We start from the raw sequence: 14,740 nt of genomic DNA, 5'->3' as shown, positions 1-14,740 counted from the left end.
TAATTATTAATAATTCAATAATTAAGTCTTAAAATTTAAAATAAATATTTTTTAAGGCAACACTTAATACTGTTTAATATTTACATTTTTGTAACTATGATATATTTAAAGTTTGACATAATCATGTAGTTATTTCCTTCATCACAGTTCGTCTTTCCTGATTTCCGAATTTTCCTATAACAGAAATATTAAGAAAAAAAATATTTTTATGCAAGTAGACGTGAAATTTATTTTTAAAAATGTAAAATAATTTGTATAACTTACTTTGGACTTGCATTAAGAAATTGTTTCCTTGACGCGTCCCTTTTCGATTTTGGTTGCCTGTCACCTTCCATTCATTTTTCAAACATATTTTCTTTTTTTTTCTCTTTTTTTTTTGAATCGCAATAAATTTGGCGTTGTCAACAAATATGTGAAATCCTCCTAATTTAAAGTAAAAATAAAATATATTTGTAATAGGTGAGAAATCGTTTAAAAATAGTACACAACAGTTCGTACAATTTTCAACCACAAAAAAACACTTTAACAAAATAGTAGAATTTTCAACAAAATAATTAAATTTTTAACAAAATAGTTGAGTTTTGAACCAAGTATAGTTCAGTTCTAAAAAAAAAAGATGAATTCCCAATAAAAGATTCAATATTTCGCATTTTAAGAAAGCAGAATTTAAATTTTATATAAAAAATATGGCTGAATAAAATATTTGAATTATAAACCTGCAAAGAATAATTTTTAACAAGAAAGTCATTCTTAATCAAGAAAGATGAATTTTTAACAAAATAATTGAATTTTCAACTAAAAAGGATAAATGTTCAACCAGTTTCATACATTAATTTTCAATAACAAAAATTAAATTTATACAAGTTAAATTGAACCAAAAAAGATAGAATTTTAACAAAATAATTGAATCTACAGCCTTAAAAATGAATTTTTAAAAAAGGAGATTAATTTTCTATAAAAAATATGAATTTTCAAAAACAGTTAATTTTCCCACATGGAATTGTGAATTTGCAACCAAAAATATAAATTTTCAACAAAACAGTTGCATTTTTAAACAAAAAAGATTGTATCTACAAAGAGGTAAATTATCAAACAAAAAAGACGTTTTTTTTTACAAAAAATGTAATTTACAACCAGATACCTAGTTTAATTTTCTACCAAATTGTTGAATTTTCAAACCAAAGAGACGAATTTTCTACAAAACGGTCGATTTTTCAAATCAAAAAGATGAACGACAAAATAGTTAAATTTTCAATCCAAAAAAAGAAGTATTTTTCGAAGGCACTTGAATTTTTAGAAAAAAAGGTTAAAACTCAAACAAGACATTTAAATTTTCAAGTGGCACAGCCGAATTTTTTAGAAGACAGGGAATTTTCAACCCGAAAAATCGAATTTACAACAAAAAATTTTATTTTGAAAAAAGAAAGAATACTTTTCTAACATAAAAGATGAATTTCGTTCTAAAAGACAAATTATCAAGAAAACAGTTCAATTCTCAAATAGTTGAATTTTCAGTCAAGAAAGATTAATTTTGAACCAAATGCTTAAATTTTTTTACTAAAAAATATATTTTTTGAACCAAAAATGGAATCGTCAAATGTTTAGTTTAGAGAATTAATTTTTAACCGAAACAAACGAATTTTCAGCCACTAAAACTAAATAATAAAAGACAAATTTTCAAGCATATAGTTAATTTTTCATTTTATAAAAGATAAGTTTTGCATCCAAATGTCCTAAAAAAAATTTCTTTTCAACAAAAAAAAAAAAAACAAAAATCCATAAATTTTCTACAAAAAAATTCAATTTTCAACCTAAGAGTGAAATCTTTGAAAAGGATTAATCTTCAACACAGAAGAGTAATTTTCTATTTAAAAAAACAACTAATTTTCAACAAAATATATGAATTTTCAAATAAGTTGAATTTTTAATAGAAAATATTAATTTTAAACCAAAAATGAAATAGTTATAGTTACAGTTACAGTTAGACAAAAAATTCTCAATAAAAAAATTAATTTTCAAGAAAATAGTCAAATATTTAACCAGAGAAGAAATTGTCATTAAAAACTTCAACATTTGACAACAACGATGATTTTTAAAACAAAAAAAATTGATTGACTAAAACAATAATAGTTAAATTTTCAATCAAAAAGATGAATCTTCAACAAAAACAGATTAAACATCAACTCAAAAATAAATCTGAAAAATAAATTTGAAAAAAAATGAAATAGTTACATTTTCAGTCAGAAAAAAGAAATTTTCAATTAAAAAAAAATTATTTTTCAAGAAGACAGTTAAATTTTCGACCAAAGATCGACCCAAAAGATGATTGTCTAAACATGAAAAATTATTATCTAAACCGTAATTAAATTTTCAACCAAAAAGATTAATCTTCAACAAAAAACATTAAATTTCAACTAAAAAATTGCATTTTTGTGTAAAAGGTATGCATTCTTAACCATGAAGATTAATTCTATGTCAAAAAGACTAATTTTCAACAAAAATACACGAATTTTCAACTAAAAAGTTGAATTTTCAATAGAAAATATAAATTTGAAACAAAAAATGCAATAGTTGCATTTTTAATTAGAAAAACATAATTCTCAATAAAATGAATTAATTTTCAATAGAATAGTTAAATTTTCCACAGAAGAAGAATTTTCAACTAAAACAATGATACGTAAAAAAATCATTTTCATTAAAAAATTCAACATTCGAACCTAAAGATGATTTTTTAAACAAGAAGATTGATTATCCAAAAACGTAATGGTTAAATTTTCAACCAAAAAGATGAAAACTTTAATAAAAACAAATTAAATTTCGACTAAAAAATTGCATTTTTAAGTAAAAGGTATGAATTTTAAACCAGGATTAATTTTATACTAAAAAAATACTAATTTTTAACAAAATATATGGATTTTCAATAATAAATATGAATTTTAAAAATTCAATAGTTGCATTTTCACTTAAAAAAAAAATAATTATAAATAAAAAAATGAATTTTCAAGAAAATAGTTAAATTTTCAACCGAAGAGATAAATCTTATAAAAATTTTGGATTTTTAAAAAAGTAGTTTAACTTTAAACTAATAGTTGATTTTTTAATTAAAAAATGACAAATTTTCTACCAAAGCAGAATAATTTTCAACCGAAAATTTGCATTTTTAACTAAAAGGGATGAAATTTTAAACAAGATGATTATTTTTCTACTTTTAAAAGGATTAACTTAAATTTTATAAAATAAGTTAAGTTTTCAACAAAACAGATGAAAAATTTTTTATTGAAAGAACTACTTTTCAATTTAAAAACACGAATTTTCAACAATATATTTGAATTTTTTACCAACAAATTAGGAATTTCGTATCTAAATATGTATATTTAAACATTTAAAAAAAAATCATTTTTAAGAAAATATTTTATCTTTAAACCAAGAAGTTGATTTTTCAATTAAAGAAGACGAATTTTCAACAAAAAACCTTTAAATCTGAACTAAGGATGAAATTTAAACCAAGAAAATTAATTTTCTATAAAAAAAATAATTTTCAACAACATTATACGTTAAATTTGCAACCAAAGAGCTCAATTTAAAAAAAAATTCAACAAAATAGGAAAGTTTTCAACCATAAAAATGATTTTTTATTCAACCAAAAAGATTCATTTTCATCCAGGAAGAATATTTTTTTATAAATAAATGAATTTTTACAAAATGCATCAATTTTTAATGAAATAATTGTTTTTTTTTTTTTAACGAAAAAATATGAATTTCTTAAAAGAAATGGAATGATTAAATTTTGTATTAAAAATATTAATTTTCAACAAACCGGATGATTTTCTAACTAAAGAAAAATTTTCAAGCAAACATAGAATAGTTAAATTTCTAGATACAAAAATTAATTTTAAGTCAGATGACAATTTAAAAAAAAATTAATTTTTCAACAAAAAGAAAAAGGTTTTTAAATAAAATGATGAATTAAAAAAACTCATTTTTGACAAAACAGTTTATCTTTAAACCAAGTATTTGATTTTTTAATCAAAGAAGGCATATTTTTAACAAAAGCATATGGAATCTGAACTTAAAAAAATATGCATTTTCAACAAAATTATACGACTTTTGAAACAAAAAGATGAATTTTCAATAGAAAATATCAATTTAAAACAAAAAATTGAATAGTTGAACTTTTAGTTTAAGAAAATGAATTCTATATATAAAATAAATGAATTTTCAATAAAATAGTGAAGTTTTCAACCATAGAAATGAATTTTTATTCAAACGTAAAGATTAATTTGTATCCAAGAAAAATACTTTTTATAAATAAATGAATTTTTAACAAAATGCATCAATTTTCAATCAAATAATTGTTTGTTTTTTTTAATGAAAAAATATGGATTTTTTAAAAGAAATAGAATGATTAAATTTTGCATTAAAAATATTAATTTTCAATTTGAAAAAAACGACTTTTCAATCAAATAGATGAATTTTAGACAAAAAAAAAATTGAATTTTGTAACTAAGTATGTACACGAAGTTTCAGCTGAAAACGATCAATTTTCAACGCAAAACTGATTACATTTTTATTCAAACAAATTAATTTTCAAAAAAAAAAAGTATTTGCAATAAAATACGTGAATTATTAACGAAACAGTTGATTTTCTAACTAAAGAAGATAAATTTTCGAGCAAAAATGGAATAGTTGAATTTCTAGATACAAAAATTAATTTTAAGCCAAATGACAATTTCAAAAAAATAATTAATTTTTCAACAAAAAGAAAAGGTTTTAAAAATAAAATGATGAATTTAAAATATCATTTTTAACAAAACAGTTTATCTTTAAACCAAGTGTTTGATTTTTTAATCAAAGAAGGCAAATTTTCAACAAAAGCATATGGAATCTGAACTAAAAAGTTGCATTTTCAACTAAAAGGAATGAAACTTTAACCAAGAATAATAATTATCCACAAAAAACTAATTTTCAACCAATGTTCAAATAATAAATTCAATTTTCAATAGAAAATATGGATTTCAAACATAAAAAATTGCATTTTTACCTAAAAGATATGAATTTTTAACCAAGAAGATTAATTTTATACCAAAAAAGACTTATTTTCAACGAAATATATGAATTTTTACCCAAAAAGATGAATTTTCAGTTTAAAAAAAAATTAATTATAAATAAAAAAAAATAATTTTCAACAAAATAGTTCAATTTGCAACCAATTATTAACAAGAATTATGAATTTCTTACGTTTTTTAACCGCTGCAATTTTCGTATCGACTTATACATTCACATCTGGAATTTCATTTACTTTCATTTTTTTCCTAAGTCTAAAATGCGTCTGGACCTCAGCTTGTTTTTTACGTTCATCAGCCAAATATAATTAATTTTTTTCGAATTTTTTTCTTTCTCTATAAGGCTTCTGCTTCTCATCATTTCTTTTACTTTTATTAATTTCAACTTCAATATCCACTTATCCATTCGCATCATGCAATGCATGTATTTTCTTTTTTTATTCTTTTAGCTTTTTTTCGCTTCAAGTACTCAGCCATTCTTTTACGTTTATTAGCCAAATATAATTCAGGGTTTTCTAATTTTTTTCTTTCTTCATAACGCTTCAGATATTCAGCCATTTTTTTACGTTTAGCAGCAAAATATAATTCATCATTCTCTAATTTTTTTCTTTCTCTAAAACGCCTCTGTTTCTCAGCATTTCTTTTACGTTCCTGAGCCAAATATAATTCTTTGTTTTCTTGTTTTTTTCTTTCTACATAACGCTTCTGCGACTCACACTGTTTTTGTTTTTTACGTCTCAGAGCTTCAGCTCTTTCTTTATCCACTTTATTTTCGACAGGTGGTAAATCATTTTCGGGAGTAAGATCGAGAAATTTACTTAGTAAAATATTACAAAATGGAATTGAATTGTCATTTGTGCATAAACTTTCATTTGATTTCTCATTTATTTCAACATTAGTGTTTATCTCTTCTTTATTAAGTGATAGTACTATAAGAGTAGTTTCATTTTCTTCATTATTATGTAATGATTGGCACTCCATTATAAATTAAATTGAAAGACAAAACTTATCTTGTCCACTTTTCTTATTTTTTTCCCCCCTTTTTCTGTTATCCCATGTGATGTATAAAAACTGATTCCATTAAAGAAAAGTCAATAGTGCTTAAATATATGTTGAAGGGAGTCATAGTCGCCAAAAATATAACTGAAAGTAAAATTAAAATAATTTCTACATTTTTCGAATTTTTATTATCCATTAATCATAATTGAACAAAAAAATCACTTTCGAAAAGAAGTAACATCAAATTTAAAGTTTGCTCAACCCTTAAAGGGCATACTGGGTGTAAATCACCCAGTGACTTATTTGCGCATTAACAAAACGTAATAAATTCAATAAAATGGAACATATGGCGCCAGGTTAACAAATAACATGAAAACCTATTTCTATATGTCATTTTCAGATAATTTTTATTTTTTTTTATTTTTATATGAAGTTTAAGATAAATAAAATCGTTTAATCACGCAAAGTACGGTGTTTAATTTTTCATTGAATCGAAGCTTTTATTTTTTAAAATAAATACCTTCTTTGGAACGAACACTATAAGACTAATTTTATTTTTGAAGCGCCGTATCTCAGAAGTATTCAAGTAAAATTTTAATTAAAAATATCAAAAACTTAAAAAGTTATGAATTTTAGAGTGAAACAAGTCATTTTAAAATTTTTTTTCCAAACAGAATTTTTTTAACTACCTTAAATTTCAAAAACTATTATGAAACATTTTTCTCCTTAAACTAGATAGATTAAGCATCATCAATTGATTTTCTTGTAAAAAACTATCCAATACCGTCGGCACAGCACACGTTTGATTACCCTTGGGTACCGAACACCCAGTAAGCTCTTTATATAATTTTACGGAAGTGTCCCCTTTAAGGGTTAATAAGAAGCGGTAATTTCAATTACTATGAGAACAGCCTCAAATAGCTACCTACATTTTAAAGAAATGAACCCAGAATGAATGCATTTTTTTCTCATCCAATGTAATGAATAAAAATTATTCCATTAAAAAAGTCATAAATAATGCTCTGAAATACGCTGAAGAAAGTCATAATAAACAAAAATATAAGTGAAAGAAAAATCAAGGTAACTTCTAAATGTTCATAATTTTTTATTGCCTATTAATTATAATTTTAAAAAATCACTATATAGCCAGTTTAAAGAAATTACTTTCAACAGAAAACTAATTTTCTACAAGTTAAATATAAAAAAAGAAAATTTTAAACAATAGTTGAATCTACAGTTAAAACAATGGATTATAAAAAAGATTCATTTTCTACGTAAAAAATACCATTTTTTAACAAAATACATGAAATTTCAACCGAATAGTTGAATTTTCAAATTGAAAATATCAAATGTCAATTAAAAATATAAATGTTCAACCAAAATGGAATATTTACACTTTTACTTTAAAAAATGAGTTTACTAAGGACATTAATTTTAACTTAAATGATGAATCTGCAAAAAAAAAGAATTTTTAACCATAATTTTTGTATTGTCTACCAATTATAATTGAAAAATATCACTTTCAAGAAAAGTAACATCAAATGAAAATTTTGTTTCATAAGAAGCGGTAATTTCGATTCACGATCAATGAAATTTAAAAAATCGAAATCTATTCTGAACATTGTTCCATTCAACTGCAAAATTTAGAACTTTTATAAATTATAGAGTTCAAAGATTCAGATTAAATTCCAAACATATAAATCCACGTCGTCATTTTTAATACTCTAAATTAAAGAATCAATCAATGAACTTTAAATATTTTCAAAATAATATTTGTTTTTAAGTAATTTTAAGCTAGACAAATTAAAAAATTTTAAATAAATTTTTTTACTGAATGAACCCAGAATGAATGCATTTTTTTCTCATCCCATGTATTGAATAAAAAAATAATACAAAAAATAATTTGTAAATGTTTATAATTTTTTATTGACTATTAATTATAATTTTTTAAAATCACGACATAGCCACTTTAAAAGAATTATTTTCAAAGACAACAAACTAAATTTCTACTAGATAATTGAAAAAAAAAGAATCTTCAACAAAATATTTGAATCCACAGACAAAAGAATGGATTAAAAAAATATATTCATTTTCTACTTCAAAAGAACAATTTTTAAGAAAATGCATGAATTTTCAAAAAAATAATTTTCCACCCGGAATCATGAATTTTCAACAAAAACAAATTTCTACCGCAAAATAATTGAAGCCTAAACCAAAACATATTAATTTCCAAGCAAAAAGTAGCATTTTTAATTAAGACAAATTTTCTAACAAAATACATGGATTTTCAACCGAATAGTTGAATTTTCAAATATAAAATATTAATTGTCAATTAAAAATAGGAATTGTTAATTAAAAATAGAAATTTTAACAAAAATGTAATAGACACATTTTTAATTTAAAAATGAGTTGACCACAGAATTTACTTGGAACTAAAATGACGAATCTTCAAACAAACAAACAAATTAATTTGAACCATAATTTGTTGTGGTCTATTAATTACAATTGTTTAAAAATCACTTTAAAAAAAGTAACATCAATTGAAAATTGTTTTTTTCCTAAGTAGGTGCGGTAATTCCAATTAATTTCATGATTTTTTGATGTCCAAAATAAATGTAGGTCAAAAGCTACCTACATTACAAAAAAAACTATCTATGGATGAATTTAATTTTTAAAATATTTTACAATGGCAAAAAAAGTTCAATTTGTTTATCTTTAAAAATTATATATAAATTTAAAAACAATATTACGATATAAGCCGTAATGGTGAAAATTGAAAAAAAAATCAAATTGCATTTTTGCAATTTTTTAAAGAAACCCCCAAGATGTATTAATTTTTTTTTTAAGCTAAAGAGAATTAAAAATCAAGATTAAGAAAGGATCGAAAAATTTGAAATTGTAATGTTTTATTTTGAAAAATTGAGCATTTATTTAAGTAATTTTGTAATATTATAAAAATGTTTCAAACTGGCTTTTCTTTAATTGTTAAAAAAATAAACCCAAGACGATTTAACTTCTTTTTTCATTCATTTGTTTATAACATTTAAAAAAATAATTAATAATTCTTGGAAATTCAATTCGCGAAGCACAATAGAGAAAAGAGTCACCGAAAAAACATTCTTAGTTGATTTCGTGAAAAAATGAGCCTATTCGTTGAAAAATAGTCTAAATTGGAAGCTGTTTATAAAAATTGGTTAAGTAATTAACAATTATTAAAAATGTGCAAAGTATGATATTAATGAGTCACCATAAAAACATTTTTAGTCGATTCCGTGAAAAAATTAAGCCTATTCGTTAAAAAATATCCAAATAGTGAATTTGTTTATAAAAAGTGTTTAAATAACTGCCAAATAGAATCTGTTTTCAATTCATAGAAGTAAAACTTTTATTTTTCTCACAAGTGCATTTTTTACAAAGTAGTTTAACTTTAAACTAACAGTTGATTTTTCAATCAAAAACGACAAATTTTCAACAAAAACAAATTAATTATCAACAAAAAATTTACATTTTAAACTAAAAGGGATAAAATTTCAACCAAGAAGATTAATTTTCTCCCCAAAAAGACCAATTGAATAAATGGAATAAATGAATTTTCAGTTAAAAAAAAATTAATTATAATTACAAAAAAATTAATTTTCAACAAAATACTTAAGCTTTCAACCAGAGATGAATTATTAACAAAAATTATGGATTTATTACGTTTATTCACTGCTGCAACTTTATTTATTTTAATTTTTTTTAATCTATAATGCTTCTGCACCTCAGTTTTTTCCTGCTCATCCGCCAAATATAATTAATTTTTTTCTTTCTCCATAAGGCATCTGCTTCTCATCATTTCTTTTACTTTTATTTTGTACTTTTTATATTTCTCTCACATTTTATACATTTTTATACGTCTGTTCATTAATTTGTTTATACCGTAATAAAAAAATTTTTAGAGCAAATTGAAAACAATCGTTGTTTACAATTTCAACCATAAATTGAAAATATGAATTCACTTTATGCTAATTTTATTTAGAAAATATTAAAATTTGAATTTGTAAATTTAGAAGAATTATTAATCATAATAAACAATTTTGATAAAAAAATTCAGATTTGAGCTATTTTTCTATAAAGAGGCTCAATTTTTTGAAGAATTAACTAAGAATATCATTGCGATGACTTTTTTTCTGATGCTTACCAATTTCAAAGGTTTATTTATAATTTAAACATTTTTCAGGAACAAATGAAGAGTTGGCCATATTTCAAAGAATACAATAATTTACAAAAATGAGTAATTATTTAAACAATTTTCATACAAAAATTCAGAGTTTGGCTATTTTTTGAGCTTCAATAAAAGCATATATGCAAAGAATTTTCCTGAAAATGAAACTAAGAATCTAACGACCAATTTGGACAACCACCATAAAATGTTCCTATTACAATCTGAAAAAAATATTTTCTCCTAAAAAAGAAAAATTTCCTTTCCTTTTGGAAAAAATAAAAAAAGGAAAGAAAAATGAGAATTCAAACCAACCAAATCCCTTCCCTTTTTTATATTTCTTTCGTCTTTTTTTTATCAAAAAAAATTTAAAAATAAAATATAAAAATAAATAAAAGTAAATAAAAATAAATACATTTTTAAACAGACAGGAATAGAACTAGGAATCCTTTCTTTTTTATGAGAAAAAAGCTTTTTGTTTTTTTTTCAGATTGCGAAAGGAACATTTTATGTTGGTTGTCCAAATTTGCTCATTAGATTCTTGTTTTTATTTTCAGGAATTCAGATGAACTTGATCAATGGACCTTAAATAGGATTTTAAATTTGATTTTAATCTCATTTAGATTTCTTAAATTTTAGCATATATGCAGTTGTAAACTTTTTAATAATAGGTACAATTTTTCTATCTGACCAATAATATTAAATTTAAAATCATTTGATTATTAAAAAAAAACAATTTTTATAAGAAAATATATACACTATATATTTAATAACAATTTTAAAAAGCAATACAAGTTTTATAATGGTAAAAACATTCTTTTTCATTCATTTCAGTCTTTTTCAAATTTGTTAATTCAGGGTGGCCGTGACTAATTAAAAAAATGGAACACTAAAGATAAAAAATTCTCCACTGGAGGTAATAAAAACTGAGCTGCGAATGAAAGCACTCAAAGTGGAACTGTTAAATTTTGAACTTTTAAAATTGAAATTTAAGTTTTGAATTAAAAAATGCTGTATTCAAATGCTCAATATTTTACGCGTATAAAATTGAAGGTGCTAACATTTTTTAATATAAAAAAATATAAATCCGCCTTAGCATTTTCAATGTTCCAAATTGAAAAATCAATCAATTAACTTTAAAATTTTCAAAATTATATGATTTTAAGGAATTTTAAGCTAGAAACATCAAATATTGAAAATTTGAAAAAAATTTAACTTTAATTTAATTTTAAAATTTTAAAAAAAAATTTTTAAAAATTTAAGCTTTCCTTGGAAAGCTTCAAAATTTTATTTCAAAATCTTGAGAAATTTAGAAGTTGTTTTAAATTTGTTAAAAAATTTTTATTATTTTGGAAATTTTTTCAGAACTTCTAGTGTTTCTTCTAATTGAATTTTTTCTTCAATTTTCAGAAAACCCTGCAAATTGTAGAAAATTTCTTGACAATTTGGATGTATAAATAATAATTTAACATTTATTATTTGTAGGCAAAATTTTAATAATTTTAAGAGATATGTAGAAGTTTTGAAAAGATTCAAACCTAATGTAAAACTTGAAATGATAGCCTACTATAAAACAAAATGTAGATTTTCGCAGATTTTTAACAAAAAAAAAATTAGATTCTTTTCAGGAATTGTGAAAGGCTTCAAAAGAATAAAAACATTTTCTTACGATTCCTAAAAAAATTAAAAATAACTTTTCGTTTTGAAAAATTATTTTAAAAAGATTTCAGAAGACTTTAAGAGAACTTTCTAAAATTTGCACGATTATTTTTAATCTTTTTAAAACTCCTAAATATCATTTAAAATAACCCAGATTTTTTCTACAAACGTTCATTTGTAAATTATACATCAAGATTTTAAATTTTCACTTAAAAATTAAGCATTTCTCAAATATAACAATTAAAATTGTAACATTCTAAGTTTAAAGGCTCTTCGAAATTTTAACGATTCCAGGTTTTCTATGTGAAACAATTTAGTTAAAGATTCTTTACTTTTAAATATTTGGCTTTAATTTACTTGTCTTAAATAAAAATTCAAATATTGCTAAATATTCAATAATTAATTTTTTTAAATTAAAAATGTCAAATTGAATTCTTAAATTTCAAACTTATTTAAAATCGTTTTTGTTCACTTTTTATTACTCAAAGTACAGATAAATTTAAAAACAATTGATTTATTTATTAAATAAAATGTTTTTTAACCAAAATTTTTAACATCAAAGGCTTTTATTTTTTTAAGTCTCTAAGAAAGCATTTAAAAATTCTTTAAATTAAAAATGTAAGCTTAAAAATAAAAATTGTAAATGGAAAATTTTTTAAGTGAAAAATGTTGAATTACTCATTGTAAGCTAAATAATAGAATAATTGAAAAACAACAATTCAACTAATTATTTAAGAACTGTTAAAAATCGAACCTGGATAGATTTTTCTTCTACAAATTTGTAAAATTCCCGGTCACAAAAAAAAAATCACTGTCACCGGTTTTTCTCGGTCTGTAAATATTCCCGGTTTTCCCGGTTTCCCGGTTGAATAAAACTGGACTTTTTCAAGATTTTCTTAAACAATTTTTCCCCTGCAATATACTTTTCCGTAATTATAGAAAAAGTAATCGAAAAGACATTCTCAGTTACTTTTGTAACAAAAATGTTGCCTAATATTTAAAAGAATACCTAAACTTTTAATTTCTGTTCGAAATTTTTTTAACTAATTAAAAACTCTTGGAAATTTTCAAAGCAACATAAAGAACAGTAATCAGAAAGTCATTTTAAGTTACCTCCCTGCCAAAATTAAAACTATTCATTGAAAAATAGCTAAACTCTGAATTTGTTTATCAAAAGTAATTAAATAATTAAAAATTCTTAAAAATTGGCAAAGCACCATAGAAAACAGTTATCGGAAAGACATTCTCATTCAATTCTGTAACAAAATTTTGCCTATTAATTAAAAAATATCTAGACTCTTAATTTCTTTATGAAAATTGTTTAAATAATGATAAATTATTGAAAATTTTACAAACATCACAGAAAACAGTAAACGGAAAGATATTTTTAGTTGAATCCGTAAAAAATTAAGCCTATTCATTAAAAAATATTCAAACTATGAATCTATTCATCAAAATTAATTAAATAATTAATCATTCTTGAGAATTGGGTCAGTTGGAATCGGCTTATCCAGTAAGAAAGCTTGCATTGAAAAGTATTGGAAGATTCCAATATTTAACTGTTCCATTAAATTTTATCAACGGCTAACATCGTATATTTTTATAATTGAACTCTGATGGATTCTAATTATTATCACAAAAACACACATAAATATTTTTCCTTTAGTAGGAACGTTTAATAGTAATAGAACTTTATCTAGTAAATTGACGAAGAAATCGTTAGATCGTATTAAATGATAACATTTTGTAAAAAAAAGGTCCAAAAGTTGACTAAAAAATAAATATGTACGATTTGAAAAATCCGGACAAAGTAAAAAATCATGTAAGTCAACACTTTAGCGCTTCAAACGAAAATTGTGTTTTTAATTTATTTGAGGTTACGTTTGGCAGCTCCGATCGATTTTGAAAGGGATTGAAATTTTATTATTTTCGCCGCCTAATGAGGATTAAAAAACGAAATACAGAAAAAGCATTTTTAGAGATTCAAAATTTTCAATAACTTTTAATCCAAGCCTAATTACCGGGTAGCATCATAGAAAAGATTGAACATTTTTGGTTAATTATCCGTAACAACATTTGACCTGTTCCTTAAAAATTAAACAAACTCTGAACTTCTTTACGAAAATTGTTTGAATAATGAATAATTCTTTTAAATTTGCAAAATATCATAATTAAAGAGACACAAATAAATACTTACAAGCTATCCAAAGAGATAAACGCTCAGTTGTCATTTATATAACAATGTTCCTCTCTTCAAATAGTTACACTTTAATACACTTTCAGTTGTTATACATAAAAAAAAACACAATTCACAATAGTCCAAGAAAAATTGCTATTCGGGATTAACAAATAATCCGTCAAAAGGTAATAAATAAATTCATTTTATTTAAATCACGAACTAACAAAGTGATAGAACAGAAAAATAATTTCTCAAATTAACTTTACTTCTTGAAAACAGTACCGGTAATCGAGATTCCTACTATATCGACAACCACTCACTGAATTCAAATAATCGCGCCAAATAGTTTAATATTCAACTGAAGATAAATTTTCAACTGAAAATGGAAGTTACATTTTTAGTTAAGAAAATTATTTTAAAAAAATTATCACGAAAATAGATCATTTTTAAATAAGAAAAAGTTAGAATAGTTACATTATCAGTTTAAGAAATTCATTTTGAAAAAAATAATTATTTTGTACAAAGTAGTTAAATTTTCAACCGTGAAGATTTTTTATAATAAAAGATGAATTTTAATTAAATACATGTATTTTTAACTAGAGTTCTTTTAAACACAAAAGATGGATTTGATCTATTGAT

At 22.6% G+C, this 14,740-nt stretch overlaps 1 protein-coding gene across 1 annotated transcript in view; it reads right to left on the bottom strand.

Annotated features, from left to right (window-relative positions):
- Positions 1-14,140, bottom strand: part of LOC117173441 (trichohyalin-like) — a 106,645-nt gene extending 92,505 nt beyond the window's left edge. Inside the window, exon 1 of the mRNA XM_033362015.1 lies at positions 14,120-14,140. The gene's annotated coding sequence lies outside the window, so the exon portion shown is untranslated. The remainder of the gene's footprint in view (positions 1-14,119) is intronic.
- Positions 14,141-14,740: the final 600 nt, after the last annotated feature.

This window comes from Belonocnema kinseyi, chromosome 5 (genome assembly GCF_010883055.1).
Source record: "Belonocnema kinseyi isolate 2016_QV_RU_SX_M_011 chromosome 5, B_treatae_v1, whole genome shotgun sequence".
In the NCBI taxonomy this organism is placed as follows: domain Eukaryota; kingdom Metazoa; phylum Arthropoda; class Insecta; order Hymenoptera; family Cynipidae; genus Belonocnema; species Belonocnema kinseyi.
Note: the sequence above shows the minus strand (reverse complement) of the source record. Positions and strands in the feature narration are given on the sequence as shown.